Source organism: Rhinopithecus roxellana, chromosome 13 (genome assembly GCF_007565055.1).
Source record: "Rhinopithecus roxellana isolate Shanxi Qingling chromosome 13, ASM756505v1, whole genome shotgun sequence".
Classification (NCBI taxonomy): Eukaryota; Metazoa; Chordata; class Mammalia; order Primates; family Cercopithecidae; genus Rhinopithecus; species Rhinopithecus roxellana.
The window spans coordinates 105076992-105096594 of NC_044561.1; the positions used below are offsets into that span (position 1 = coordinate 105076992).

General features: G+C 50.5%; 1 protein-coding gene across 3 annotated transcripts in view; it reads left to right on the top strand.

The window, feature by feature from the left end:
- The first annotated feature begins 3052 nt into the window (after nucleotides 1–3052).
- Nucleotides 3053–19603, top strand: part of DNMT3B (DNA methyltransferase 3 beta) — a 50578-nt gene continuing 34027 nt past the window's right edge. For all 3 annotated transcript variants that reach the window (XM_030915705.1, XM_030915703.1, XM_030915704.1), the window contains exon 1: nucleotides 3053–3358. The gene's annotated coding sequence lies outside the window, so the exon portion shown is untranslated. The remainder of the gene's footprint in view (nucleotides 3359–19603) is intronic.

Below are 19603 nucleotides of genomic sequence, written 5' to 3' on the forward strand. Positions count from 1 at the left end.
GGGTGGCAGAGCAAGACTCTCTATTAAAAAAAAAAAATTAAAAATTGTAAAGAAGTTCTGTGCCCTGGGGAGATATCAGGCCATTTTTCGACCCATTCTCCCAACATTTGTGCTTCTTCCCAAATGACGGGACTGAGACCACCTGCTCACCCAACCTTCTACTTTTTCTTCCTGGGTTTAGGTGGTCCAAGAAAATCCAGCCCTTTGGCATCTGAACCAGGCCTTCCCGGGGTTCCTGGTGGTGGCATAGGCATCCTCTGCCAGAATTCAGGACACAGAGTTTAGCTGTGGGTTCCTAGCTTAGGGTTCAGACACAGAGGCCCAGGAACCCTCCCCATAGACCTTTTTTTAATTTTTAATTTTTATTTTAATTTTTATTTTTTTTGAAATGGAGTCTTGCTCTGTTGCCCAGGCTGGAGTGCAGTGGAGTGATCTCGGCTCACTGCAACCTCCGCATCCTAGGTTCAAGCTATTCTCCTGCCTCAGCCTCCCGAGTAGCTGAGATTACAGGTGCCCGCCACTAGGCCCTGCTAATTCTTTGTATTTTTAGTAGAGATGGGGTTTCACCATGTTGGCCAGGCTGGTCTCGAACTCCTGACCTTGTGATTCACCTGCCTCAGCCTCCCGAAGTGCTGGGATTATAGGTGTGAGCCACCACGCCCAGCTTCAGACCTGTTTATGTATGATGTTTTCTTTCCTATAATGATATGTCCCAGGCTGGGTGTGGTGGCTCACGCCTGTAATCCCCGCACTTCGGGAGGCTGAGGCAGGCGAATCACAAGGTCAGGAGTTCGAGACCAGCCTGGCCAACATGGTGAAACCCTGTCTCTACTAAAAATACAAAAAATTAGCCAGGCGTAGTGGTGGGCACCTGTAATCCAAGCTACTTCAGAGGCTGAGGCAGGAGATTGAACCCGGGAGGGAGAGGTTGCAGTGAGCGGAGATGGCGCCATTTCACCATTGCACTCCAGCCTGGGTGACAGATCGAGCGAGACTCTGTCTCAAAAAAAAAAAAAAAAGCCGGGCGCGGTGGCTCAAGCCTGTAATCCCAGCACTTTGGGAGGCCGAGACGGGCGGATCACGAGGTCAGGAGATCGAGACCATCCTGGCTAACACGGTGAAACCCCGTCTCTACTAAAAAGACAAAATCTAGCCGGGCGAGGTGGCGGCGCCTGTAGTCCCAGCTACTCGGGAGGCTGAGGCAGGAGAATGGCGTGAACCCGGGAGGCGGAGTTTGCAGTGAGCTGAGATCTGGCCACTGCACTCCAGTCTGGGTGACAGAGCGAGACTCCGTCTCAAAAAAAAAACAAAACAAACAAACAAAAACAAACAAACAAACAAACAAAAAGATATGCCCCAGATGGTGGAGGCAAGCTACAGGCCCTCTCCAGAGACCCCCTTCTTCCTGCACCAATGGACTGGACACCAATTTGTATGTTTGTGCCAAAAAGCCAAGGAGTCCTGCTGTTCATTCACAAGAGGCCCTGCTGGGCGCCAGGCAGGGCGCTGAACTGAGCCCATTTCTCTCTGGCATCTCCCTAGCCTCTCCCCAAGCTCTTAGGTAGAATCAGATCCAGTAAGTATAGACACTTTTGCAGCATCCAAAGAATTAACCCTTCACTCATTTACTCACCTGGTAAGAGATACAGGGAGAAAGCTGTGGAGTAAGGCAGCCAGAGCCCAGAAGGCAGGAAACCCATGCCCATTCATTCAACCAACTTGTATTGAGCTCCTTTCTGATGCATCCCCCATCCACTATAAGCCCTTGGAGACGCACACAGATGTGGTTTCTGCTCCCATGAGGTGTGTGTGTGTGTGTGTGTGTGTATGTGTGTGTGTGTGTGTGTAGGGGGATGTAAACAGGAAAACAGATATGCAAAACAATTTCAGATCGCGGTAAGTGCTAGGAACAGAATGAAATAGGATAGGAGTGATGGACAGGGGAGACTTCATGTGGAGTAATCGGTAAAAGCCTCTCCAGAAAGTAACCTTTTGGGAGAAAACTGAGGGGTGAGAATCTGGTCCTGCAAAGATCTGGGCAAGGAATGTCCAGGTGTAGGGAACAGTGAGGTCAAAGTCACCATCACAAGGAAACGCTTGGTGTATTAAGGAGCAGCAGAGAAGTTGGAGTGAAGACAGAGAGGGGTTAAGGTAGTAGATTCCTTGAAGGGTAGGCAGGGGAGGCTCCTATGGGGGCTTGTAGGCGATATAGATCATTCATTTGTTCATTCATTCATTCAACACATATTTATTGAGCATCTACTGAGATCCTGTCCTTAGTTTACTGCGTGAAGACAGACCACAAGCAGGTAAACAAGCAAATATGTAAGTCCCAGGTCAGATAAATTTTAGGAAGCGCTGTTTTCCAGTGGTTCAACGGTCATCTCAGGGCAGAGGTGGGGAGACCTGCTGAAGGCTGCTTCTCCCTCAGTCCGTCCATGCCTGCAGGGTCTGGAACCCAGGTAGCCAGAGACCCGCTGGTCTTCTTTCCCCTCCCCTGTCCTCCCCTCCCTTCAAGATGGCTGACAAAGGCCGGGCTGGGTGGAAGGAAGGGAGGAAGGGCGAGGCACAGGGTCCAAAGCAGGATGACAGGCAGGGGCACCGCGGCGCCCTGGTGGCACTGCGGCTGGAGGTGGGGGTTAAAGCGGAGACTCTGCTGCTGTGTGACTACAGTGGGGGCCCTGCCCTCTCTGAGCCCCCGCCTCCAGGCCTGTGTGTGTCTCCGTTCGTGTTGAAGGGAGCCCGGGAAAAGGGGCTCCAGAAGGAGTCTGGTTTTGGACGTCTGACTCCACCCCTCCCGCTTAGGGTCCCCCAGGGTGATTTCACTGGCCCGGGGTTGGGGGGGCCAGGGGGCCAGGGGGCGGAGCCCGCAGAGAGGGGCGGAGGGGAGGCTCCGAGCGATTTCAAATTTCCCTCGTCCCCGCCCCTCCCCGGTCCCCCCGCGCCCGGGCCGGGATCTGAGTGGCTGCGGCGGGGGCGCCCCCGGGCGGGGGCGGGGCGAGGGCCGGGCCAGGGCTACAAGGGGAGTCGGCACCGCCCCCTCCCCACCCACTCCCGCTGCCCCGTCCGGCCCGCGCCGCTTCCTCGTAGCAGCCGCTCCCGGCTCCGCGGCCGTAACCCGCGTGGACGCTCCGAGCGCCCCCCGACGGACGGGACCGGCTACCTGGCGGTCGGGCGAGCGGGCGGCCGCGCCCGGCCGGCAGCGCTGGGGTTAAGTGGCCCAAGTAAACCTAGCTCGGCGATCGGCTCCGGAGATTCGCGAGCCCAGCGCCCTGCACGGCAGCCCGCCGGCCTCCCGCCAGCCAGCCCCGACCCGCGGCTCCGCCGCCGAGCCGCGCCCGAGCCAGCCCTGCGGCAGGTGAGCGCCCCGGGGCCCCGGGGAGGCTCGGCAGCCGGCGGCTTCGAGGGCTGCTAGGGGAGGAGACGGTGGGGGGCTTCCTAAGCTGCCCGGGAGAGACCCTCTCCAGGACCTCCCGAGGAGGGGCTCCCTCCGGGCTGGGTTGGAGGGGTGAGGAAACGCCCACAGACCCTGCTTGGGGTGGAACCGGGTCCGCGGGTGGGACGCGGGGTACATACATCTGACGGGACCGGAGATACGAGAGGAAGGGACGCGTCTGCTGCCTCCAGGAGCCCGAAGAGGAGAGAAGCTTGCTTTCAGGGAGGGGGACACGCTGGCTTCCCGGGGTCCAGACTCGAGGGGGAGGAGGTGTCCGTCGAGAGCATGAACTGGGGCTTTGCTCATGGGCAGGGGGTGTACTCACTTGGCCTCGGCCTTGGGATAAGTTAAGGGGCGGAGGAGGTGAGGAGGGGTTTCTGCCATGCAGGTGGGCGTCCGCCCCTTGCAACTGGGATGTGGGGCTTCAGGCGAGGCGCTGTCCCTTCCCCCAACCCCAACTTTAGGAAAGAGCTCGTGAGTGTGGGCTTAGACTCGGGCGGGCTGGGGTGTGCGCGCGTGTAGGGGATGGAGGCGGAGGGCGATCTCCCGGGGTGCTCCCGATCTGAGCCACCAAGCGCGGGGCGCAGCGGGGCGCCCTCTCCCTGTGCACATCTGGCTCGGGAGGAGCTGGCCGGAGGGACGGCGCCTCCCTGCCCCGGCCACGCCGCCTACCCTGGGGTCTTACATTCCATTCTTAGCCTATCTCCCGGGTGCGGCTGGCCCCACTTCCCAGACTCGCACACTGAGGCCACAAAACCTCTAGCACCAGCTCCTGGAAGATAAGCTTCCCGGCTCGTGGTTGCATGGGGAGGGGGTATTGAGCCCCACTTTATTGAGGAGCAAGTGGAAGCAGAGAAAGACCTAACAAGCTGTAAGACTGCGCTGCCCTTAGGCCCAGGCTCCCCGCTGGAGGATCTCACCTGTGAATGGAGTTCTGAGCCTAGTTCTTGCCCGCGCCTCCAGCCTTCCCTGCTCCCTTTTTCTCCCCTGGTCTAGGAGAGAGGCTCGCTGGGGCCCCGTGTTTCCACCCTCCCCCGAAGCTGGGAAGTGTTTAAAGGGAATTAAGGACAGAGTATGAACTTTGAGCTGCCTCCTGAGTTCTGGATGCGGTGGGTTTTGGCGGATGGGTGGCAGTTTTTGGGAGACAGCTATTATCTCCTCTCCTCTACCAGGCCTGCTGGGGCTTCTTATTAACCCACCTTGGAAACGCCAGGTGCGGACTTGATTTTTCCAGAGTTGAGATGATGGTACTTAGTTTATAGGGTTGGTATAAGCACTCAATACATGTTTGCCATTGTTGGAATCACTAGCTAGCAAACAGGCTAAGCAAGCTTCCTTCCCTAGGGAAGCATACGTCTTAGTTCTTCAGCATGTGTTTAAACCCTGTCTCACCAAGTTCTTTGCTCTCCGTGCCTTCATTATTACATCTGAATTAGCAACAGTCCTACTGATAGGGTTGTGTAAGGATGAAACCAGTCTTATGCGTGAATTAACCTCTTCAGCCCTTGATCTTCCTCAGATGTTTATGGTAATAGCCTCTACCACATTGGGCCTGGGTAAAGACGCAGTGGGATAGTGCCTGTGTAGGGTCAGCACATGATGAGTGTTGATGTCTGTACTTAATAACCAATAGCCTCTCATTTTAGGGTGGCCATTCCTGAGATTTGGGGATGGAGGGAGGCACCCCTGCCAGCCTCTCCTTTTTCTGCCTTTACGAAGGTGGTCAATTTCTTTCTCAAATCTGAAAGCTTTTCCCAATCATTGTCCACGATTAAGGAGTTGGCAGGAAGAACTGCCTTTGTTCCCTTTTGAACGGAGTCTTGGTTTTGTTTTATGGGCGGGGGCCGTTTTTAAAGCCCTCCCGACCAAGCATGGGGGCCTACTGCAAAGGTGTAATTGCAGAACTAAGTGAGATCCCTTACCTTTTCCCATTGGGGTGGAGAGTGCTGAGACAAAGGGACAAGGGCTGGGGCCAGTGGCATCCTGCTCTTAAAGTCGTAGACATAACCCCCACCCCTTGCAGAGGATGGGGGGAGGGGAAAACAGTATCTGGGAGCTGCAGGGGTCTAAGGGAGGAGCAAGGGAGGTGGGGTTGGGGAGGCTGCTTCCTTCCCTTCCTCCAGCCACGTGGGGCCTGTGATCCAGAGGCGCCTGTCCTCCCTCATTATTGCAGCCCCATGGACCTGCTTCCAGTGGGGGCTTGGGCGAGTTCTAAAGGGAAAACTTACCTTGGGATTCCTTTTCCTAGACCAACTCATGCCAGCTGCCTCACCTCCAGGCTCAGACGCCTTTTCCAGTTTCAGCTAAATGTGAAACTTTTCAGAGGTACAAGGTTGTGCTCTCTCCCCCAAGCACCAGTCCTTAGCTCATGCACATACTGCTAATTGAGTGGAGGTTTTTTCTTTTAAATCATGAATTTTCAGAATGATTTCCAGTTTCATGGTGGACCAGGGCTGGTGAAGTGTGGAATTCATTTCATGTGCAGGCCACTCTCTTTGTAAACAGAGACTGAGCAGACATGTCTCCCCTTTTGTTGGGGGGGGGCTCATGTTCTCACTGGGACCCTTTTACAGGTGATAGAACTGAGGCTCTGGAAGATACAGGAAGATTACATCTTGGTGGTGAGCATTTTCTTTCTCTCTCTTTTTTTTTTTGAGCCAGTCTCGCGTTGCCACCCAGGCTGGAGTGCAGTGTTATGATCTCGGCCCACTGCAACCTCTGCCTCTGGGGTTCAAGCCATTCCCCTGCCTCAATCTTCTGAGTAGCTGGGATTACAGGCGTACACCACCACGCCTGGCTAGTTTTTGTATTTTCAGTTGAGATGGGGTTTCATCATGTGGGCAAGGCTGGTCTCAAACTCCTGACCTCAAGTGATTCACCCGCCTCGGCTTCCCAAAATGTTGGGATTACAGGCATGAGCTGTTACACCCGGCTGCTTTTTATTTATTTACTTATTTACATTTTTCTTTCTTTTTTTTGATACGAGTCTTACTCTGTCTCCCAGACTGGAGTGCAGTGGCATGATCTCCACTCACTGCAAGCTCCTTCCCCCCGGTTGCACGCCATTCTCCTGCCTCAGCCTCCTGAGTCCTGGGACTACAGGTGCCCGCCACCATGCCTGGCTAATTTTTTTGTATTTTTAGTAGACACAGGGTTTCACTGTGTTTACCAGGATGGTCGCTAGGTAGATTACAGGCATGAGTCACTGTGCCCAGCCATGCTTTTAAAATATATATATATATTTAGGCTGGGTGTGGTGCCTCACACCCATAATCCCAGCACACTGGGAGACTGAGGCTGGCGGATCACTTAAGGCCAGGAGTTCAAGACCAGCCTGGCCAACATGGCGAAAATGTGACTCTACAAAAAATACAAAAAGTAGCCAGGTGTGGTTGTGCATGCCTGTAATCCGTGCTACTTGGAGGCTGAGGCACGAGAATTGCTTGAACCTAGGAGGCGGAGGTTGCAGTGAGCCGAGATCCTGCCACTGTTCTCCAGCCTGGGTGACAGAGCAAGACCCTATCTCAAAAAAAAAAAAAAAAAAAGCAAAAAAAAAAAATGTGTGTGTGTGTGTGTGTATATATATATATATATATACACACATATATATAGATATGCTTAAATTTTTATTTTTATTTTTATTTTATTTTATTTTTTTGAGACGGAGTCTGGCTCTGTCGCCCAGGCTGGAGTGCGGTGGCCGGATCTCAGCTCACTGCAAGCTCCGCCTCCCAGGTTTACTCCATTCTCCTGCCTCCGCCTCCCAAGTAGCTGGGACTACAGGCGCCCGCCTCGTCGCCCGGCTAGTTTTTTGTATTCTTTAGTAGAGACGGGGTTTCACCGTATTAGCCAGGGTGGTCTCGATCTCCTGACCTTGTGATCCGCCCGTCTCGGCCTCCCAAAGTGCTGGGATTACAGGCTTGAGCCACCGCGCCCGGCCAAATTTTTTTTTTTTATAAGGATGTGATCTCGCTATGTTGCCAAGGCTAGCCTTGAAAGCCTGTGTTCTAGGATCCTTCTGTCTCAGCCTTCTGAAGGCTTGGGATTACAGGTGTGAGCTACCATGTATGGCCTCTAAGTCACTTTTCACTCAGATATTTTCATTCATTCAAGCAAAATAGTACAGGTATGACCTCTGCTCTAGTTTATTTTTTATTTACTTATTTATTTATACTTTGAGACAGTCTCGCTCTGTTGCCCAGGCTGGAGCACAGTGGTACGATTTCGGCTCACTGAAACCTCTGTCTCCTGGGTTCAAGCAATTCTTATGCCTCAACCTCCCAAGTAGCTGGGACTATAGGCATGCACCACCATGCCCGGCCAATTTTTGTATGGTTTGTAAAGATGGGGTTTCACCTCATTGCCCAAGCTAGTCTCCTGGGCTCAAGCAATCTATTCTCCTCAGCCTCCCAAAGTGCTGGGATTATAGACATGAGCCAACACACCCAAATTCAATTTTTATTTTATTATTTTTATTTTTTGAGATGGAGTTTCACTCTTGTCGCCCAGACTGGAGTGCAATGGCGTGATCTTGGCTCACTGCAACTTCCGGGTTCAAGTGATACTCCTGCATCAGCCTCCCAAGTAGCTGGGACTATAGACGTGCACCACCACGCCCGGCTAATTTTTTATTTTTTTTTAGTAGAGACGGGGTTTCTCCATGTTGGTCAGGCTGGTCTCAAACTCCTGACCTCAGGTGATCTGCCCACCTCAGCCTCCCTCCCATAGAGCTGGGATTATAGGCGTGAGCCACCGTGCCTGGCCCAAATTCAATTTTTAATGGTGTCTTTCTCTTGTTTTATGGCTACAACATCATTTATCTGCCTGAGAATATTGCAGGGTTTAGTGTTCCCTCGTGTTCCCTCCAATATTAAGGGATACTCCTGTTTCCAGTACCTTGCCCTGGAGGTCTGGCGACAGGGCCAGGGAACTGGCGAGGTCTCAGTACGGCATCTGTTCCTCCACTTGTCCCAGTCTGTAACCTCTTGTGTTTTTTGTTTTTTTTTTTAAATTATTTATTTCGAGACAATTCTCGCATTGTCACCTAGGCTGGAGTGCAGTTGTGCGATCATAGCTCACTGCAGCCTTGAACCCCTGGGCTTATTCCAGGATCCTCCCACTTCAGTCTCCTGAGTAGCTGGGACCTTAGCCACGTGCCTCCATGCCCATCTAATTTTTTTTTTTTTTTTTTTTTTTGAGACAGAATCTGTTGCCCAGGCTGGAGTACAGTGGCATGATCTCAGCTCACTGCAAGCTCCACCTCCTGGGTTCACGCCATTCTCCTGCCTCAGCCTACCGAGTAGCTGGGATTACAGGCCCCCGCCACCATGCCCAGCTAACTTTTTGTGTTTTTAGTAGAGATAGGGTTTCACCGTAGCCAGAATGGTCTCAATCTCCCAACCTCATTATCCACCCGCCTCGGCCTCCCAAAGTGGTGGGATTACAGGTGTGAGCCACGGCACCCAGCCTATGCCCATCTAATTTAAAAAATTTTTTGTAGAGGCTGGGTGCGGTGGCTCAAGCCTGTAATCCCAGCACTTTGGGAGGCCGAGACGGGCGGATCACGAGGTCAGGAGATCGAGACCATCCTGGCTAACATGGTGAAACCCCCGTCTCTACTAAAAAATACAAAAAACTAGCCGGGCGAGGTGGCGGGCGCCTGTAGTCCCAGCTACTCAGGAGGCTGAGGCAGGAGAATGGCGTAAACCCGGGAGGCAGAGCTTGCAGTGAGCTGAGATCCGGCCACTGCACTCCAGCCTGGGCGACAGAGCGAGACTCTGTCTCAAAAAAAAAAAAAAAAAAATTTTGTAGAAACATTAAAGTCTCACTATGTTGCCCCAGCTGGTCTCAAACCCCTGGGCTCAAGCAATCCTGTCTTGGTCTCCCAAAGTGCTGGGACTACAGGTGTGAGCCTCTGCGCCCAGCTGTCTTGCGTTTTTGCCAGAGCCTCAGCCTGTGTGGCTGAAGAAGAGTGGTTGTCTCCGGAGCAGTAGGCTGAGGGACGGGACTTGGGAGTCAAGGGTTTAACTCTCCTGCAGAAGTACTGATGCCTTTGTAGGGTATTCCCTGCAGCCAGTACAGTGATGGGCCCTGGCAGCATGGCAACATGGCTCACTCTGTTGCTTAGGCTGGAGTGCAGTCGTGTGATCACGGCTCACTGCAGCCTTGAACTCCTGGGTCGAGTGATCCTCTCACCTCAGTCACCTCCTGAGTAGATAGGACTATAGGTGAGAGCCACCAGGCTTGGCTACTTTTAATTTTTTTTTTTTTTTTTTTTTGGAGATGGAGTTTCGCTCTTGTTGTCCAGGCTAGAGTGCAATGGCGGGATCTCAGCTCACCGAACCCCTGCCTGCCAGGTTCAAGTGATTCTCCTGCCTTAGCCTCCTGAGTAGCTGGGATTACAGGCATGCACCACCATTCCTGGCTAATTTTGTTTTTTTTTTAGTAGAGATGGTGTTTCTCCATGTTGGTCAGGCTGGTCTCAAATTCCCCCCCTCAGGTGATCCACCCACCTCGGCCTCCCAAAGTGCTGGGATTACAGGTGTGAGCCACTGTGCCCGGCTAATTTTAAAGTGTTTTTTTATGGAGAGTCTCTTGCTGTGTTGCCCAGGCTGGTCTCAAATTCCTAGGCTCAAGTGTAATCCCAAAGTGCTGGGATTATAGGTGTGAGCCAGCGTGCCTGGTCCCTTGTCTGCCTTTGATTCCTAATTACTATCAGGCTTCCTGAAGCCTGGTAGAACTCACATCTGAATGGATACAGGAGACTCTGGAGATTGGAATGGGAGGCACTAACTAGGGTCCCACTGAGCCAGGTACAGGCACCCCCTCTTTTGTGAAAAGGTGGTTGTGATGAAGACTTAAGTGTTCATTATATTCCAGGCAAGCCATTTTCTCTGACTCTGGGAATTGTTTGGCACCATGGGTAAGGAAGCCCTACCCTGACGATGGCACTTGAGGAAGAGCCTCAAGCTTAGGCACTGGCTTTCCCAAGTCTTTGGGTGAATTTGCAAACCTTATCTGTGTCCTCATGTTGCCCTAGGATGTTACATGCTGAGCTGTAAGCAGGATGCTGAATTAGGGGAACTGCTCAATACTAAATATGACTGTTACTACGACCACACAACTAGCAAGGAGTAGAACTGCGTTAAAACACTGTTGCAGATTTATTTTCCAAAACCTCTGCCGGCACCTGACTGAGTCCACAGGACTGGTAGGACACACAAGATGTGCTGGGTTAAGACGCTCTGGTGCTTTCTGTGGGTGCAGCTGACTGTTTTGCAGGCCTGCTTCTTGACTGTTGAGGCGGGCAGATCTGAGCCCCCACTAGGTAATTGTGGACAGTTTTTGAAAAGTGGTTTTTATGTTAGATCATGGGCTTCTTTTAAAGCCATTTGTATATATGCAGTTCCCTTATCTGTAGGCCTTAATTTTCATATTTCTTTTTTCCTTTTTGAGATTTGTTTTCTGTCCTTGCAGTACTGCTTTTTCCAGAATGTCATATAAATGGAATCATGTATTATTATTATTATTATTATTATTTATTATTATTATTTTTTGAGACGGAGTCTCGCTCTGTCGCCCAGGCTGGAGTACAGTGGCCGGATCTCAGCTCACTGCAAGCTCTGCCTCCCGGGTTTATGCCATTCTCCTGCCTCAGCCTCCCGAGTAGCTGGGACTACAGGCGCCCGCCACCTCGCCCGGCTAGTTTTTGTATTTTTTAGTAGAGACGGGGTTTCTCTGTGTTAGCCAGGATGGTCTCGATCTCCTGACCTCGTGATCCACCCGTCTCGGCCTCCCAAAGTGCTGGGATTACAGGCTTGAGCCACCGCGCCCGGCTATTATTATTATTATTATTATTATTATTATTTTCGAGACAGCATCTCACTGTCACCCAGACTGGAGTACAGTGGCATGATCTGGCACACTGCAACTTCCACCTCCTGGATTCAAGCGGGAGCCATACATTATATAGCCCTTTGAGTCTGGGTTGTTTTACTTAGCATGAGATATTTGAGTCTTCTTTGTGTTGTGACATGTACTAGCAGTGATTTCTTACTTTTAAAAAATTTTTTTGAGACAGGGTCTCTGGAGTTCAGTACTGCAGTCACAGCTCACTGTAACCTCAACTCCAATGCTCCAGCGGTCCTCCCACCGCAGGCCTCACTGCCCAGTAGCTTCAACTACAGGCACTTGTGCACCACTATACTTAGTTAATTAAAAAAAAAATAGTTTTTTTGACAGTCTTGCTTTGTCACTCAGGCTAGAGTGCAATGGTGTGATCTCAGCTCACTGCAACCTCCAACTCCTGGGTTCAAATGATTCTTCTGCATCAGCCTCCTGCATAGCTGGAATTACAGGTGCCCGCCACCTCATCAGGCTAGTTTTTTGTGATTTTTTTTTTTTTTTTTTCCTGAGACAGTTTTTCGCTCTTGCTGCCCAGGCTGAAGTGCAATGGCGCGATCTCAGCTCACTGCAACCTCCGCCTCCCAGGTTCAAGTGATTCTCCTGCCTCAGTCTCCCAAGTAGCTGGGATTACAGGCATGTGCCACCATGCCCGGCTAATTTTTTTTTTTTTTTTTTTCAGTAGAGACGGGGTTTCTCCATGTTGATCAGGCTGGTCTTCAACTCCCGACCTCAGGTGATTTGCCCACCTCGGTCTCCCAAAGTGATGGGATTATAGGCATGAGCCACCACGCCCGGCCTAGTTTTCGTACTTTTTATTTTAATAGAGATGGGGTTTCACCACGTTGGCCAGGCTGGTCTCGAACTCCTGACCTCAAGCGATCTGCCCACCTCGGCCTCACAAAGTGCTGGAATTACAGGCTTGAGACACGGTACTCAGACTTAAATTTTTTTTTTTTTTTTGAGACGGAGTCTCGCTCTGTCACCCAGGCTGGAGTGCTGTGGCCAGATCTCAGCTCACTGCAAGCTCCGCCTCCCGGGTTCACGCCATTCTCCTGCCTCAGCCTCCTGGGTAGCTGGGACTACAGGCGCTTCCACCTCGCCCGGCTAGTTTTTTGTAGTTTTTAGTAGAGACGGGGTTTCACCGTGTTAGCCAGGATGGTCTCGATCTCCTGACCTCGTGATCCGCCCGTCTCGGCCTCCCAAAGTGCTGGGATTACAGGCTTGAGCCACCGTGCCCGGCCCCCAATTTTGTATTTTTAGTGGAGACGGAGGTTTCTCCATGTTGGTCAGGCTGGTCTTGAACTCCCGACTTCAGGTGATCTGCCCACCTAGGCCTCCCAAAGTGCTGGGATTATAGGCATGAATCACTGTGCCCAGCCTAAATTTTTTTTTTTTTTTTTGTAGTGTTGGGGTCTCACTTTGTTGCCTAGGCTGATCTTGAACTCCTGGGCTCAAGCGATCCTCCTGCCTAGGCCTCCGACCTTGCTGGGATTACAGGCATAAGCCACTGTCCCTGGCATTTTTTTTTTTTTTTGATATGAATATAACGTGCCTAGCTTTTCTTTGTGTTGTGATTTTTATCTTTTCAATACATAATGTACAAGGACTTATTTTCTGGTTATGATAGAAATAATTTATTTGAAAGTCTGTCCATGTTGAAACAACTAAAAATGCTGTGCCTTTATCTGTGGGTAGAAGAACTAAGCTCCCTTAAAGAAATCTAGAGAGCAGAAGAGAACAGGAAATGAGAGACCACAAACTAAAGGGAGAAATGAACTTTTCTATAAGGCTTGCAGGCTTGCTCTAGCAGTCGTAGTGATTAAAAATAGTAGCAATGGCCTAGAACAGTGGCTCACGCTTGTAATCCCCACACTTTGGGAGGCTGAGGCGGGTGGATTGTCTGAGGTCGGGAGTTCAAGACCAGCCTGACCAGTGTGGTGAAACCCCATCTCTACTAAAAATATAAAAATTAGCCAGGCGTGGTGGCATGCACCTGTAATCCCAAGGAATCCGAGGCAGGAGAATCGCTTGAACCCAGGAGGTGGAGGTTGCAGTGACCCGAGATCATGCCAATGCACTCCAGCCTGGGCAACAGAATAAGACTCCATCTCAAAAAAAAAAAAAAAAAAAAAAAAGAATGGCAAAAGATACAGAAAACTGAGCCTCAAACCATACTACATATATATTGGAAGTTCAAATAAGAGGTAGAGTTAGGATGTATTCATAGGTGTCTGGCTCTACTTGTGGGCAAAAATAATTAGGTCCCTACCTCATATCATATACAAATAATCAAATAATTATGTTGATTAAACCTGAATGGACTAATTCAAATAAATGTTTCTTAGGTGAGTTACATGTTTTCTGATTATCAAAGTTACATGGGCTTGCCGGGCGTGGTGGCTCATCCCTGTAATCCCAGAACTTTGGGAGGCTGAAGCGGGCGGATCACCTGAGATCGGGAATTCAAGACCAGCCTGACCAACATGGAGAAACCCCGTCTCTCCTAAAAACACAAAATTAACCGGGTGTGGTGGCTCATTCCTGTAATCTCAGCTACTATGGAGGCTGAGGCAGGAGAATCGCTTGAACCCGGGAGGTGGAAGTTGCAGTGAGTCGAGATTGCACCATTGCACTCCAGCTTGGGAAACAAGAGCGAAACTGTCTCCAAAAAAAAAAGTTACATGGGCTTAAGGTAGTTACCCCAAACCTTCCTTCTGAGTATGAATTTTTAGAGTTAGAGAAGAAATGCTGGAGGTAAATGGCTTAAACATTAATAATTGATATTGTATCATGCAGGTTTCTTGTTTTCACTTTACATAACTTTGTCTAACAATAAGTACTGCACTCTTTGCCCCCTATTGTGGAAGTAGGTAATTTAGTTAACCAGTCCTCTTGACTGTGATTTGATTGTAGTGTTTGCTGTGACAAACAGGACTGCAGCGACCCCCTTGGACAGAGGCCTTCGCGAGAGCTTTGAACTGGGTGGTTTCTGAGCAGTAGAATCCTGTGTAGCAGGATATAGACGTTAGGCATTTTAGATGACACAGTCAAGATTACTATCCCAAAGACTGAACCAGCATCCCTGCTGTGTAGGTGTTTAGGCTTAAGATGACTAAATACTGTGTAGATACGTAGACTCGAGATTTAAGACGTTCTTAGTTGAAGCCACAGGTGCAGCCCACTGTGAGGGAGGGGCCAAGGTTGAGGGGGTCTCTTTCCAGAACATTGACCTCCTTTGTCCTTTTGGGAGGGGACAGAGGGCCCTAGGCTCTGATTTTGCCAAGGGGTAGGTGGCCACAGGAATTGGGCATGGCAGTGCCTAGGATTCTGCTCCTATACTGCCCCTCATTCTCTGAATTACCATTGACCATTGCCTGGGGCTGCCACACCCTTCAAGGGGTTCTCAAAGTGGATATAGGGGAAGGGGCTGGGTGCTTGTGTTTTTTGTATAAGGGCAAGAAGTTTAGACTCTAAAGTTACTGTCATATCTTTTCAGATCTTTATGGTCCCAGGTTTTTTTTTTCCTGTTACTTATCTAAAAGGTAATGACACGATTTTATTCCAATGCACTGACAAGCATCTGAGTGTATTTTGGTGTCATGAACAGCCTGCAGATAGCCACTTGTCTGGTTTTTCCCTGTTTGGACACATACTTTTTTTTTTTTTTTTTGAGACAGAGCCTGTACTGTTGCCCAGGCTGGAGAGCAGTGACTCACTGCGATCTCCGCTTCCCGGGTTCAAGCGATTCTCCTGCCTCAGCCTCCCGAGTAGCTGGGACTATAGGTGTGTGCCACGGCGCCTGGTTAATTTTTTTTGTATGGACACACTCTTCTGATAATTCTGCTTACTCTGCCAAGGGCCCAGCTTCTACTGTAGGATGACAGTGGTACATGTACTCATGACCTAGAGGCATTGAGCAGTTCCCCAAACGCATTCCGAATTGTGGAGGGTGATGGGGTGGATACTTCTTGATTGGCCTTGTGGAGTGGTGCTGGGGTGGGCAGCAAGATGGCACCTGAGAATAAGTGACTTCAGGTGTCATCTATGTAGGTGTCCTTGATACCAACTTCCCAGTGAATCAGGTGGGTTCCTTTATTTCACAGATTATAGAACTGGGGTTTGAGAAAAATATTGGATTTTTTTTTTTAAGAACAGGGCCTAGAGTGCATGGTGTGACGATAGCTTACTGCACCCTCAACCTCCGAGGCTTAGGTGATCATTCCCCATCACCTTCTGAGGAGCTGGGACTACAGGCGAGTAGCTAGGACTACAGGGGCATGCCAACACATTCAGCTAATTTAAAAAAATATTTTAATAGAGAAGAGGTCTTGCTGTGTTGCCCAGGCTGGCGTTCGACTCCTGAGGCCAAGCTCAAGCCTCGACCTTCTAACGTGGTGGGATTATAGGCATGAGCCACTGCACCCAGCAGCGCTGTTTTTTTACTGCTTTCCTGTAAATCTGATGTTTTCTGGAATTTAGGGTAAGTTCCTTATCAGACAAAAGCACAGTACTGGGACCTTGTGTTCTGTCACGTGTTCTGCTGCCACTGGTGTGGACAGCCTGTGTCTGGCCCCCTTTCCTTTGGATGTGCTGTCCCTGCTGCCTGGATCCTTCCCGCTCTCTACTTCACCTAGGTGTGGTGCCCCTCCCTGGGCTTAACTTTTACAGCTTACTTACTGCATTGTTTTATGGAGTCTCGCTGTGTCACCCAGGCTGGAGTGCAGTGGCATGATCTCCGCTCACTGCAAGCTCCGCCTCCCGGGTTCATGCCATTCTCCTGCCTCAGCCTCCCGAGTAGCTGGGACTACAGGTGTGTGCCACCACGCCCAGCTAATTTTTTGTATTTTTAGTAGAGATGGGGTTTCACTGTGTTAGCGGGGATGGTCTCAATCTCATGACCCCGTGATCCGCCCGCCTTGGACTCCCAAAGTGCTGGGATTACGGGCCTAAGCCACCGCACCTGGCCTTTTTTTTCCTTTTTTAGATTCAAGGAGTACATGTGCTTGTTTGTTGCATGGGTATATTACTTACTGGTGGGGATTGGGCTTCTGGTATATCCATTACCCAAATAGTGAACGTTGTACCTGATAGGCGGTTTTTCAACCCTTGCTCCTTCCCATCCTCCCATCTTTTTGGGGTCTCCCATGTCTTGTCTTTTCTTTTTTGTTTTCTTTGCTTTTTTCTTTTCTTTTTTGAAATGGAGTCTCCCCCTTGTTGCCCAGGCTGGAGTATAGTGGCACGATCTCAACCTCACTGCAACCTGCTCACTGCAATCTCCGCCTCCCGGGTTCAAGTGAGTCTCCTGCCCAGCCTCCTGAGTAGCTGGGATTACACGCGCCTGCCACCATGCCCAGCTAATTTTTTTTTTTTTTTTTTTTTTGTATTTTTAGTAGAGACGGGATTTCACCACGTTGGTCAGGCTGGTCTTGAACTCCTGGCCTCAAGTGATCTGCCCGCCTCGGCCTCCCAAAGTGCTGGGATTACAGGCCATTCTCCTGCCTCAGCCTCTCCAAGTAGCTGGGACTACAGGTGCCCGCCATCATGCCTGGCTAATTTTTTGTATTTTTAGTAGAGACAGGGTTTCACCGTGGTCTCGGTCTCCTGACCTTGTGATCTGCCTGCTTTGGCCTCCCAAAGTGCTGGGATTACATGAGCCACTGCGCCCGGCCTAATTTTTTTATTTATTTTTATTTTTTTATTTTTTATTTTTTTTGAGACGGAGTCTTGCTCTGTCACCCAGGCTGGAGTGCAGTGGCCAGATCTCAGCTCATTGCAAGCTCCACCTCCCGGGTTCACGCCATTCTCCTGCCTCAGCCTCCCGAGTAGGTGGGACTACAGGCACCCGCCACCTCGCCTGGCTAGTTTTTTGTATTTTTTAGTAGAGACGGGGTTTCACCGTGTTAGCCAGGATGGTCTTGATCTCCTGATCTTGTGATCCGCCCGTCTCGGCCTCCCAAAGTGCTGAGATTATAGGCTTGAGCCACTGCGCCCGGCAATTTTTTTTATTTTTAGTAGAGATGGGGTTTCACCATGTTGGCCAGGCTGGTCTTGAACTCCTGACCTCAGGTGATCCACCCGCCTCAGCCTCCCAAAGCGCTAGGATTACAGGCTTGAGCTACCACACCTGGCCCTAGATTTCTCTAACATAGGCTGTGGAGGTGGAATTTTTATTTATTTATTTTCTTTAAATTGATACTCTCCACTGAATGAAGGATTTTAGTTTTTAATTTTTTTACTGCACCCCGGGGGTTGGGGCAGATACCAAAGTGACCCCCCTTCCTGCATTGTGAGGTTTAATTAATGCAATTAACATTTACGAAGTGCTGTGAAACAGCTCTGCTGCTGGTGTCAGCCTGGAGGAAATGAGTGACATCAGTTCTCAGCATTATTGCTGGGTTGGGGCGAGTCCCTGAGCCTCCTCTTGAGTCTAATTGGGGGTGCCACCTACCCCTCAGTCTGCCACATTGCATTTGAGTACATCTGACCTGGTTCAGTCGGGGCACAGGCACCCTGCTGCACTAATGAGGAAGGCCCCTGGGGGAGAACCTTGTGGGTGGGCCCACCCAGTGCTGCTGCCCACCCCGAATCACACGCTGGACCCCAGCCTCTGGGAAAGGGTCAAAGTTCACCTCTCATCACAAGGTTAGGCAGTCACCTTCTGTGAAGGGAAACTCTCAGTTGGTGTATCATGTCCCAGCCACGAAGCTCCCTTCATCCCTGGAATGGGTGATGCATTGTTCATAACTTCTGTAATTCTTGTCTGTCTCGGTTATGGCAGTTCCAGGCACGTGCCTTGGACTGCCTGGGCATGAGATTTGGCACTGCCACTTCTCTGTGTGACTTAACTCATCTGAGCCTGTTGAAGGCAGGGGGATAATAAGACCTGCCCCAGGATGGGGTGGGGGTTAAAAGAGGTGGCAGACGGGCTGGGTGGTAATCCCAGAGTAAGGCGGGTGGATCACCTGAGGTCAGGAGTTTGAGACCAGCCTGGCCAACATGGCGAAACCCCCTCTCTACTGAAAATACAAAAATTAGCCAGGCATGGTGTGGTGCAAGCCTGTAATCCCAGCTACTCAGGAGGCTGAGGCAGGAGAATTGCTTGAACCGGGCAGGTGGAGGTTGCAGTGAGCTGAGATCACCCCACTGCACTCCAGCCCAGGTGACCTAGTGAGACTTGATCTTAAAAAAGAAAAAAAATAAAAATCCATGGTGGTAGAGACAGTGTTCAGCCTACAGTAAGTAGGGCCCTGGGAACTGTTAGCTACTTGATATTACAGTGGCAGAGTGGGATGGCGCAGTTCTAAATCCAGCACGTCCACCACTCTGGATAGGTCATGTTAGATAAAGTTGGCTTGTGATCGGGGCCATGTTGTCTGGAAATGCCAGCCTTGAATCATGAAGTCAGTGAGATACACAGAAAGAGGTGAGGGAGATTCGTAGCCACCAGTACACACCTGATGCTAATTTAATTTCTCTTGTCCTGATTCTAAGAACATGTAGTTAAATTTGTATGCTATTTACCTTCCCTATATATTGAACAAGGAGGTAGAATGTCAGTCTTTGTCTCGGGTTTCTCCATCTGCAAAACAGGAATAACAGTACTCACCACATTTAAAGATTAAATGAGTTAAGATGGGTAAAGCCAAAACAGTGCCTGACAAATAGTAAGCACTGAAAAAAAGATGACCTTATATATATTAGGGGGGATTTTTATGTATTTATATATGTGGGAGGAAAGGCCTGGGAGAGAAGCTTTTATTCCTGGATTTTGAGCTGTGGGTGTTGAGGTCTGAGAAAGGAAGCAGGAGGTGTAGGGAGTCGGGAGGGCTTCCAGGCTGAGAGAACACAGCAGCACATGCCTCAGGGCTAGATTGTCTTGGCCTGCATGTAGACTAAAGCGGGGTGGGGGAGGAACTGAGCTGGGCATCTTTTTTTTTTTTTTTTTGAGACGGAGTCTCTGTCACCCAGGCTGGAGGGCTGGAGTGCAGTGGCCGGATCTCAGCTCAGTGCAAGCTCTGCCTCCCGGGTTTACGCCATTCTCCTGCCTCAGCCTCCCGAGTAGCTGGGACTACAGGGGCCCGCCACCTCACCTGGCTAGTTTTTTGTATTTTTTAGTGGAGACGGGGTTTCACCGTGTTAGCCAGGGTGGTCTCGATCTCCTGAGCTCGTGATCCATCCGTCTCGGCCTCCCAAAGTGCTGGGATTACAGGTTTGAGCCACTGTGCCCGGCTGAGCTGGGCATCTTTTAGTCACGGGTGCAGG